Source organism: Prionailurus bengalensis, chromosome X (genome assembly GCF_016509475.1).
Source record: "Prionailurus bengalensis isolate Pbe53 chromosome X, Fcat_Pben_1.1_paternal_pri, whole genome shotgun sequence".
NCBI classification, from domain to species: Eukaryota; Metazoa; Chordata; class Mammalia; order Carnivora; family Felidae; genus Prionailurus; species Prionailurus bengalensis.
The window spans coordinates 82841577-82853578 of record NC_057361.1 but is presented as its reverse complement, the minus strand read 5'-3'; positions in this window follow the sequence as shown (position 1 = coordinate 82853578).

Below are 12002 nucleotides of genomic sequence, written 5' to 3'. Positions count from 1 at the left end.
CCCCAGATCATTTCTTGTCTAGATAAATTACTGTGGACTTCACTAGCAGGGTTTCCTTGCAGTTCCAAATGGAACACCATGTAGAAGGTTATGTACCACAAACTTAACCCTATTTCATTTTATTAATCCTTGCATGTTTTTTTAAAAAATGTTTTATTTATTTTTGAGAGAGAGAGAGAGACAGAGCACGAGTGGGGGAGGAGCAGAGAGAGAGGGAGACACAGAATCCGAAACAGGCTCCAGGCTCTGAGCTGTCAGCACAGAGCCCGACGCGGGGCTCGAACTGACAAACTGTGAGATCATGACCCGAGCCAAAGCTGGACGCTCAATCGACTGAGCCACCCAGGCGCCCCAATGCTTGCATGTTTTTAAAGTGTGCTAGTCTTCTACATGTCAGAATCATCAGGGGACTGTTGAAAATGTGAACTCCTGACCCCGACCTCAGGTCTGTTTCCTGTGTAATTCTGATTCATACCAAAGGCAAATGTCCACTGACTTATATATTCATTATTATTCAGTCATATTAAGTGTGAGTCACCAATAGGTAAGTAGAAGAAAAAAAGTTGTAATCTATTTTTGGAGAGGGATGGGAAATCAAGGTCTTTCTAAGGTATAAAACAAAGTTTGGGAGTAAGAACACATAAAGGCAAGGATTAATACATATCTATTGAACAGAATCTGAAAGTGTCTTTAGAGCAAATCACATATATAAACAAAGGCAGATAGAAGTCATCTCATAGTATGGTGTAATTCCTTCTTCAGATGCTATGATAACTATAGCAGCTATTTAGTTCCATTGCTAAAGAAGACTCATGGGACTCCAAATGTTAATGCTTGCAAATCCATAGTTTAGTGCAGAAAAAAAGATTCAGTATAGCAACAGCATTAAGGATCTGTGTCACAGCTAAAAACTGTCTCATAACGAGGCGTCTGGAGTGGCCAGGTGCAAGCTCCAATTTCCCCCTCTGTCTATAAGATGCCTGGCAATATGCACTTCTTCTTTTGGACCAGGCAACACTGATGTGTACACAGAATACCTCAGAACCAGAGAGCACAAATGCAGTCTCAGCCCAGGATTCTCCTACACTGATGGTTATGTAGGCATATTCTTGATATGTAGCTAGCTTCAACAGTAGAGCTCTTGGTGGGAAGATTCACCAAGATCAGGTACAAATAACCTTGTTACCAATAAACAACAAACTAGTACAAAGCATCCAAAACTCCTCAGACCTATGGTTATAAAACAATATTCTTAGTATATTTAATGCCTTTACTATGGGACAGTACCACACAGGTGCATTTCTTATTTCAGTAGAATAGCTCAGACAAATCCCAGTCAGGTTAACCTCTAATATTGTTATATGCCTTTTACTCTCTTCATTGCCATGTAAATAAAGCTGATGGGATACCCCTTCTCACTGCACACACAATTCCCAGTGACTACTACTAACATGCCCTCACCCCAGTTGCTGGATATCTATCTACCTTCTTATCTGGATTCACTCTCCTCCCTGTTTTATGTCCGAGGTCTGGCCTGTATGAACTACATCAAAGGACTCCTTTGTCCTTTGGGAACCAGTGGTGGATAATGTGGTCAGGAAATTTTCCTCCTAGTTTGTTTCCTGCACTGTCATCAGATGCTGAGTCTCCTCTCGAAAGGTTCCTGCAAGGTGGCCCTCTCAACATAGGCTCTATGTCTCCAGAGTTTAGCAAATCCTCTCTTCTTTTGTCCCCCAGGCCTAGGGCTGATAATCTTACCTTTACTAGCCATGAAGTATTGTACTGTCCCTGTGGTTCTCAAATACTCTTCTCACACCATTATATATTGTATTTTTTTTAATCTCCTTTCACATTTTCTTTCTTTTTTTAAATGTTTATTTATTTTGAGAGACAGAGTGTGAGCGGGGGAGAGGCAGAGAGAAAGACACAGAATCAGAAGCAGGCTCCAGGCTCTGAGATGTCAGCACAAAGCCTCTCACAGGGCGCAAACTCAGGAACAGCAAGATCATGACCTAAGCTGAAGTCAGTCATTCAACCTACTGAGTCACCCAGGCACTCCACCTTTCACATTTTCTAATGTGAACGTGCCCCCTGTTTCTGTCATGCTCTTCTCAGATACAGTAGATACCAAAAGTTACTCCAGGAATTGGGTGTCTCATTTGAGGAGTGAAAAATAACCTTCTTACAATGGGGGTCAGGAGAGTGGGGAGCAGGTGTTAGGAGAGGTTCACTGGTAATGGCATGTAGTAGTATCACACTTAATCAAATTAACACCACTCATGGCATGGAATAAAGTACAGAAATCCAAAGTTTGGGGAAATCAAGTAGATGTGTCATTTAAACACTGTGTTGAAAATAATTATCCAAAAGGTTGTGAAGTCGCCTACATTCACCTGATGGTCCTAAAGAGTATGCATAGGAAAAAGAAGAAATTGAAAGCTATGAAAATACAATAGAAAACACATCTAGATCACTAGAAAGCCTGCATGACATGTTTGGAGGAGTCCCTCATGTTATGATAGATAAAGCTGAGGACCAAGCCCAGGTACTCAGTGTTGCAGAGTTCCACTGCCAATTAAATATTCTACTTGCTATGGCTTTTACAATAGGGTAAGGGCACATGTAGAGAAGGAATAGAACCTTGATGTATCAGATAGAGACTTTGTGTAGACATGGTCTGAAACATTAAGAAATGCAGTGGTCAGAGGGTCAGCAAGCATTTTTGAAAATTTCTGTGTGTCTGTGCTCTGTAGGCTGGAGACAATGGTGGAGAATGCTGCAGTGGAATTGGCTACTTGATCTTAATGTGAATTGAAGGGATCCTAGAGTGGTGGAGGTCAGGTGACAGTGCTTAATCATATAAGACAAGGTGAGTACAATAACCACAGTAAGCCACAAGAATGAAATGCTAATTAGAGGATGTTTGACCCACAGGGATCTGTGGTGAGGGCTAACCAGAGCATTCCAAAAAGTGAAATAATTGGGCAGTCTATAGGATGTTGCTCAACATATTCAGGCAGAAAAAAATTCTAGGTCTGCTGGAAAGTCTAATTTGAGTTGCTGTAGTGACGTTTCTCAACTTCTTACCCAACTAAATGGAAGAGAGGGTACATTTAAGTTAGGACCTTGAAGCCACTGGTGTATACTATAAATCTTCCATCAAACCTTTCCCAATGGGACCTGCAGATATTTTTTTTTAGGGTAACTGTGTACTAGGGAAAAGGAAATATCAAGACCTTCTTGGAGTTATTGGCTAAAGACTCTGAACTGGTGCTAACCTCTGTCACACTAAGGAACAGATAGGCAACAAGATAAATAATGTAGAAAAGGCTATAAGAGACTAATGGGACATAGTGGGGAAAAAAATCTATCCTATATGTAACCAAAGTCCCAGAAGAAGAGGCGAAAGAGAATGGGGGAGAAACACTATGAAGAAATAATGGAAGATTCACTTATATCATGACAGCCTGAGGAGCCCCACTGACTGATACCCAGTGAAAGTGATGAAAATTATATTTAAAAAACCAACACCCATTAAAGTATTTTGAAAATGGTCTTAAATATGATAGGGATATATATGATAAAATAGGCAAGGAGGGAAAGGATAAGACCTGAGGTCCCTGGGTGGGGAAAAACACATATTTTGGAAAAATACTGGGAGCATCTGACCACAGCAAACTCCCTCAAGTGCAAGGATCCACTTAAGAATGTAACAGATACCACCTACTCCCCTCAAGAATTTGACAGTCAAAATACCTAACTAAAATAGGCAAACCATAAAACTTATGTTATTCGAGGGACATTATGACTGTAGTCTGACTCCTCACACAATAGAATTGAGCCAATCAAGAATGGACAGCCCTGCACCTACAGTTATCAAGCCAATAAGGGTAGAACCTGAGAAGGAACAAAGGGGACAGGTAGGGGTGGGACCTGACCAAAACCTTATACAACAAAGACCCTTACCTATAGTTGCAGGGTGCTCACTTTTGAATGCCCCCACTCTGTAAAGAGAGCTTTCATACTTTCTAATCTTATACTCTAATAAACTTTTGCCTGCTGCTCATTTTATGTCTGCCTCTTCATTCTTCAAAACAGTGAGACGACAGACCCCAGGTATTGAGGTAAAAAAATCCTGCAATGCTAAGGACAAACAGCACACAAAGAAACATCTATTCAAGAAAATCTACAAAAATTTAGTATGGTGAGAGCCTGTAATATTTGAACCAAGACAGTTCCTTCATTCCCCACTTTCCAAGCTCAATGAGGTGGATACATCCTTCCACACTGCTAGAGCCAAAAACACAGGGCTCCCTCTCCCCCAGATCCCATCAGAGGGCCTTCTTCACAAGTAGAGCAGGACTTTAGCATTTCTTACCCTTATCCCAATTGTCTGTTGTTGAGACTAAGTCCTGTATGAATTCAGCTGAGAAGTGGGGCTTCCTTCTTCTACCCAACTCCCACTTGTGGAACAGAGAATGTACCTTGGGCATAGCATGCCTAGAATATTTGTGGCCCCAATGTCCCTTGCCTCAGTTTATGAGGCAGTGGTACTATTGCAGGAAAGGTAAGCTGAGAGGACCTCAGGCTGCTGTCCCCTTTCACTGAGGGCTCAGATCATACAACATGAGTTATATTCAGAAAGCAGCTATCCATTGCCCCATCCCCAGTTCCAGAGCCCTTTCTCAGAGATTTTATCAGTGGAATAAGCAAGCCATAAAATAGATCCTTATCTCTTCCCAAAGGAACTGACTTCATCTACAAGGAAGGATGAAGAATTTTAAGCCTAAGGGCACTCTTAAGAAGGGTGATTGTTGTGGTGAAAATAAATTGGAAGAATATTCATGGATCTAATGAACATAGAGCCTAGACTGTGGCCTGGCTGGTTTGCAGTATAGAGCTGAAAAATAAGACAGCTCGAGGAGCCTCTGGAGTCAGAACAAGTATCAAATACTGACCTCAGAAATTATCCATGGAAGGAGCCACAGTTTGATTGGATTAGTTTGTAGAGAAATTTATGCCCCAGGGCACTGTTGAAACAATAGAGCAATCAGCTCTAGTAATTAGTAGAGATTGACAGCTATATGTGTCAGGTAAACGGTGAAGGAAAGCTCTACCAGTACTACTGTGATTCCAGTAAGTCTGTGTTCATACCCAAACTTGAACCATCAGATGCTTAACACTGTGTGGGGGGATAGACTTTACTAAAATAGTCCAGCCATTCACTAAAAAATAAACAAGCAGATAACAATAACAAATCATGGTGTGTGTGTGTGTGTGTGTGTGTGTGTGTGTGTGTGTGAGGGGAGTATCCAGAGTTGCTATATTATTTAAAATGTTCAGTTTGCAGCAAAAATTATGTGACATGCAAAGAAACAAAAAAGTAAATTCAAGTACTGGGAAAAAAGCAAGCAACAGAAACTGGGAGAGTGACCAGGTATCAGATCTAATAGAAAAGTATTTCAAAGATGAATAGGTATAGATATGTATATTTGTAAATATATATATATATGTATATATATATATATATAATATACATATTTTATGCATATATATAATATACATATATATTTTCCACAGAACTAAAGGAAATCATGATTAAAGATGTATAGGAAGGTATAATGACAATGTCATATCCAAAAAAGAATATGAATAAAAATATAGAAATTATAAAAAGAACCAAATGGAATTCTGGAGATGAAAAGTACAATAACTGAAGTAAAAATTTCACTACAGGGGTTCAACAATAAATTTGAACTGGCAGAAAAAGAGTTGGAAAACTTGAAGATAGATCAATAGAGATTATGTAGTAGAGAAACAAGCATGAAGAAAATGAACAGAGCCTCAGAGAAATGTGGCACACCATTGGGCATATGAGCATTATATGTAAGAGTAGTACCAGAGAGAAGAGAGAGAGATTATTGGGACTAACATATAGGAATTTACTATATGTGTAATATATTTGCTAATAACAGCACAGAGGAGGTGAATGGGAGTAAAGCTCTAAATGGCTGAGGAAATAACTACAGATTATAAACTAATAATTATAATGATATATTATTGGCTTTACAACATTAATAATTGTAAAATATAATGAAAATAGCACAAAGGGGTTATAAGGGAATAGAGGTATATAGTAATAACATTTTTATGTATCACTGGAATTAAACTGGTATGAATCAGAAGCTGATTATGATATGCTAGGATGTATATGGTAAACTTTACAGCAACCACTAAAAAATAAGTGAAAAATGTTGTAAAAGATATTAAAGTATAATACATTTAAAAATAACCAGGTAATGCAATATAAAGCACTGAACGAGGAATAAAGGAAAGGATACGATAATAGAAAATAAAAAGTAAAATGGCAGAAGTAAATCTAGCTATATCAACAATGAAATTAATTATGAATGCATTAAACACTCCAGTCAAAAGGCACACATTATCAAACTGGATTAAAAAAACACAATCAGCTATATGTTGTTTATAGGAGACACGCTTTAGATTGAAAGATACAAATAGATTGAAAATAAAAAGATAGAGAAAAGTATATTGTCCAAACAGCAACTACAAGAAAGCTGGAGTTCCTATACTAACATTGGACAAAAGTGATGCTAATATAAAAATTGCAACTGGAGGTGGGGCACCTGGGTGGTTCAGTTGGTTAAGCGCCCGACTTTGGCTCAGTCCATGATCTCACAGTTCATGGTTTCAAGCCCTGCATTGGACTCTGTGCTAACGGCTCAGAGCCTGGAGCCTGCTTCAGATTCTGTATTTCCCTCTCTCTCTGCCTCTCTCCGCTCATGCTCTGTCTCTGTCTCTGTCTCTCTCTCGAAAATAAACATTAAAACATTTTTTTAAACATTGCAACTGGAGCTAAAGAGAGACATTTTATAATGATAAAAGGGTTAACCTATCAGGAAGATATAACAATTTATTAACATTTATACATTTAATAATCACCAAAATACACGAAATGAAACTGACAGAAATAAATGGAAAATAGACAATTTAAAAACAATACTTTGAGACTGCAATGCTGCGTTTTAAATAATGGATAGAAAAACTGGACAGAAAATCAGCAAAGAAATAGAAAACTTTAACCACACTGTGAAACAACCATGCCTAACAGATATCTATAGAACACTCCACCCAACAACAGAGTATACATTTTTTTCAAGTGCCCATGAAACATTCTCCAGGATAGGTGATATTCTACACCATAAAAAAATCTCAGTAAATGTAAAGGATAAAAATAATGCAGTGTATGTTCTCCAACTGCAATGGAGTGAAATTAGAAATCTATGGCAGGAAAAACATTGGGAAACTCACAAATATGTGAAAATTAAACACCACACTCCTAAATAACCAATGTCTCAAAGAAGAAATCAAAAGGGAAATCACAACATGCCAAAATTTGTGGGATCCAACTGAAGAAGAAGGATCTCAAATCAATAACCTATCCTTACACCTTAAGTCAGAGCAAAAAGAAGAGCAAATTATACATGAAGCAAGAAAAAGGAAGGAAATAATAAAGATTATAATGTAAATTAATGAAATGGAAAAGAGAAAAAAACAATAAAGAAAATCAGTGAAACCTAAAGATGGTTCTTTGAAAAGGTCAACAAAATTGACAAACCTTTAAATTGACCAAGGTAAAAAGAGAGACTTGAATAACTAGAATCAGAAGTGAAAGAGGGAATGTTACTATCAACCTTAAAGAAATAAAAAAATATATATATAAAGCAATACTAGACCAATTGTATGCCAATAAATTAGATAATTTAAATGAAATGGAAAAAATCCTAGAAGGACATAAACTACTAAAATTGAATCAAGAAGAAAGAGAAGGGCTCCTGGGCAGCTCAGTTGGTTAAGTGGCTGACTCTTGATTTTGGCTCAAGCCACGACCTCACAGTTCGTGGGGTTGAGCCCCTTGTCAGGCTCTGCACTGACAGTATGGAGCCTGCTTGGGATTCTCTCTCTCCCTCTGTCTCTGCCTCTCACCAGCTCACTTGTGTGTTCATTTGCTCTCTCTCAAAATAAATAATAATAATAATAATAATAAACATAAAAAATTCCACAGATTTATGAAGAAAGAGAGATTTCTACAAGGTGGCAGGATAGGAACATTCTGGACTTACATCTTCCCATGGATACCTCAAATCTACAGCTACATATAGATAGATCTTTTTCCTCTGAAAAAGATCTGAAAACTAGAAGAATTGCTTCTCCACAACAAGGGATAAAAAGATCACATTGAGATGGGTAGGAGAGACAGACAGACATAGTTTCCAAAAACCCCACCCCCAGTACAGTGGCACACAATAGTGAGGGATATCACCAGTCCTGCTTATTTCTTGGAGAAGTGATGGGTTGGTGCCCCACATCAGGCACCCCAAACCCTGGGATCTGCAACAGAGACAAGCTCCTAAAATGTTTGGTTTAGCAAACCAATGGGGCTGATGTCTAAGGGGCACAATGTATAGGAAACTGAGATTCCCCCTTTAAAGAACTCATGTGTTGTCTCACTCATCCTGAGACCCATTAAAAATCACCTCGACTAAATGTGAAGGAGATTCATTTGTTAATCCAAAAGCATCTGCTGGAGGGGCAGGGGACAGTTGGAACACTTCCCAGAGATGGAGGCACTAGCAGATGCCATGTTTTGCACTGTCTACCTACCCGACCAGTACAGGTGGTTGAGTTCAAATGCAGCACCCTTCTGCCACCCTGCTAAGACATGTTGGGGGTGAGCAGTTGTGGCACTATCCTGCTGCTTTGCTGAATCCAGAGAGCATGGGGGACTGCAACACTCCCCCTACTCTGTGGCCAGTGCTGGGGAGTGAAGGCAATCATGGCATTTTCCCACTCCTAGCTTAAAGCTGGCACATGGGGACAGAAAAAGCACTGCCTTGATACATTTCTGAAGGCCATAGGCATGCAAAGTCAAGACATTTTCCCACTGCCTTTCTGAAGCTGGCAAGCATATCCTAACTCCTACACTTCTCAGCTGCCTAGCTAAAGCCAGAGGGAGCATGAAATTCACACAATGGATCCTTCTTGATAACCTGGCCCTAGTGGCCAATTGACTGGTGTTCCTAAACCTCATGGGAATGTAACAATCAGAAAGACAGTTATTGGTTGGCTACCACCCCCAGGGTGCTGAACAGACAACAGACTGAAACACAACCCCAGTCTTCCTATGAAAAAAGCCTATTTACTTAGCTTTGAGCTTTGGCCTGAAGGACAGACTTCAGATTTTCCACACATCTAGGGGCTAAGGAAGTGCTCCCAGGAACTGTAAGCAGAAAGATACCCCATCTTTGCATACCCCATAGGCCTTGCTACACTTTGATGAGACCTCACAGAAAGGAGCTTATATACATATCTGAAACCCTAATTTTTGCAACTGTTGTCCAAAGGAAATTTCCAGATTTTCTGGTCTGGAGGCTAGTGGGGATAATAATTGCATCCTGACAGGACTGTAAAAATTTATGTAATTTAAAAGCTGCTGTCTGCCTGTGGTTTCCAACCAGCTTGAACTAGGTGCTAAATGAGATTCCTGCTTTTGGAGCACTGACATGTCTTGGCACACTTCCAAAAGTGGGAACACTTCAAGAACAAATCAGCAGTTTAGATAATCACAAAGATTTAAGAAAAAAACAAGAACTAGAGCAAGGTTGAATAAGATGTTTCATTATCTACCTAAAGCTAAGAGACTCCTTCAAGACTAAGAGAGGTAGCTATTTTGCCTAATACTTAGAAAAAAAACACAGACTCAGGAAAAATGAAGAAACAGAGAAATATGTTTCAAATGAAAGAACAAGACAAAACCTCAAAAGACCTTAATGAGAATGATCATAAGGAAACTATCACACTCAGGAGAATAGTGGATAAACACAGTGAGAACCTCAACAAAGAGACAGAAAATATAAAGAAAGAAGCAAACAGGAGTCATAGAGCTAAAGAATACAATAATTGAACCGCCAAAAATACACTGGAGGTGTACAATAGCAGACTAGATGAAACAGAAGAACTAATCAGCAAGCTGGAAGACAAAGCAATAGAACTCATCTAGACAGGGCATCAAAAAGGAAAAAAAATTTAAAAAATGAAGATAAGTTAAGGGACCAATAGGACAACATCAGTCAGAATAACATTCACATAATAGGGGTCCCAGAAAGAGAAGAGAGAGAAGAAAAAAACAGAAAACTTATTTGAAGAAATGATGGCTAAAAACATCCCTCACCTAGGAAAGGAAACAATCATTCAGATTCAGACATCCCAGAGAGTTCCAAATAAGATGAACTCAAAAAGATCCCCACTAAGACACATTATAATTAAAATGTCAATAGTTAAAGAGAGAATCTTAAAAGCAACAAGAAAAATAAAAAGTTGTTATATACAAGGGAAACCCCATAAGGCTATCAGAAGATTTCTTAGCAGAAACTTTGAACGCCAGAAAGTAATGGCATGACATGTTCAAAGTGCTGAAAGGAAAACTGCCAGTCAAGAACTCTCTACCTGGCAAGATTATCATTCATAACTGAAATGATTATGTCATCTATAATCATAATTCATAATTGAAAGAGAGATAGAGGGTTTTTCTTACACAAGCAAAATCTAAAGGAGTTCATCACTACTAAACCAACCTTATAAGAAATATTAAAAAACTTCCTTAAGCTGAAAAAAATGGAACTAATTAATAAAAAGGAAACATATGAAAGTAAAAATCTTACTGGAAAAGGTAACTATATAATAAACGTGGATCAGTCACTTAGAAAGCTACTAGAAAAGTTGAAAGACAAAAATAGTAAAATTAAATAAAGTTACAATAATTAAGGATATATAAAATAAAAATTTGTAAAATATGACATTGAAAACATAAAACATAAAGAGGGGGCAAAAGTATAGCATTTTGAAATGTGTTAAAATTTAAGTTGCTATCAACTTAAAATAGATATTTATATAGGATGATGTAGGTGAACCTCACAGTAAACACAAAGCAAAAGCTTAGCGTAAATACTCAGAAGAAAATGTGAAAATAATCTAAACGTAACACTAATGAAAGTCATCAAACAACAGGGTGAGAGTAAGACAACAATAAAGGAACAAGGATGAACTACATAAGCAGCCAGAAAATAATAAAATGGCAGTAAGTAATACCTATGAATAACTACTTTGAATGTAAATGGACGGAATTTTCTAAGTAAAAAACATAGAGTAGCTGAATTGATTAAAAAAAATCAAGACATATGCTGCCTAAAGAGACTCGCTTTAGAAGTAAGCACACACACAGATTGAAAGTTAAGGGATGACAGACACCTGGGTGGCTCAGTAGATTAAGCATCTGACTCTTGGTTTCGGCTCCGGTCATGATATCACAGTTTCATGGGTTCAAGCCCCACATTGGGCTTGGTGCCGACAGTGCGGAACCTGCTTGGAATTCTCTGTCTCCCTCTCTCTCTGCCCCTCCCCTACTCATGCTGTCTCTGTCCCTCTCAAAATAAATAAATAAACAGTGACTCCTGGGTGGCTCAGTCAGTTAAGCATCTGACTTCAGCTCAGGTCATGATCTTACAGTTTGTGAGTTCAAGCCCCGTGTTGGGCTCTGTGATGACAGCTCAGAGGCTGGATCCTGCTTAGGATTCTGTGCCTCTCTCTCTGTGTTCCTCCCCAACTTGCACTCTGTCTCTGTCTGTCTCTCTCTCTCTCAAATAAAATAAAAAGATTAAAAAATAATAAATAAATAAACTTAAAAGAAAGTTAAGGTATAAAAAAAAGATATTCCATGCAAATGGAAACAAAAAATGTGCATATACTCAGACAAAGTAGACTTTAAAACAGAAACTTTAACAAACGACTTATTATCTTGTTGTACTCTTGGATCAATCTAACAAGAAAACATAACAATTGGAAATATCTATGCACCCAACACTGGGGCAACTAAATACATGAAGCAAACATTAATGCAACTAAAAGGAGAAATTGATGGTAAT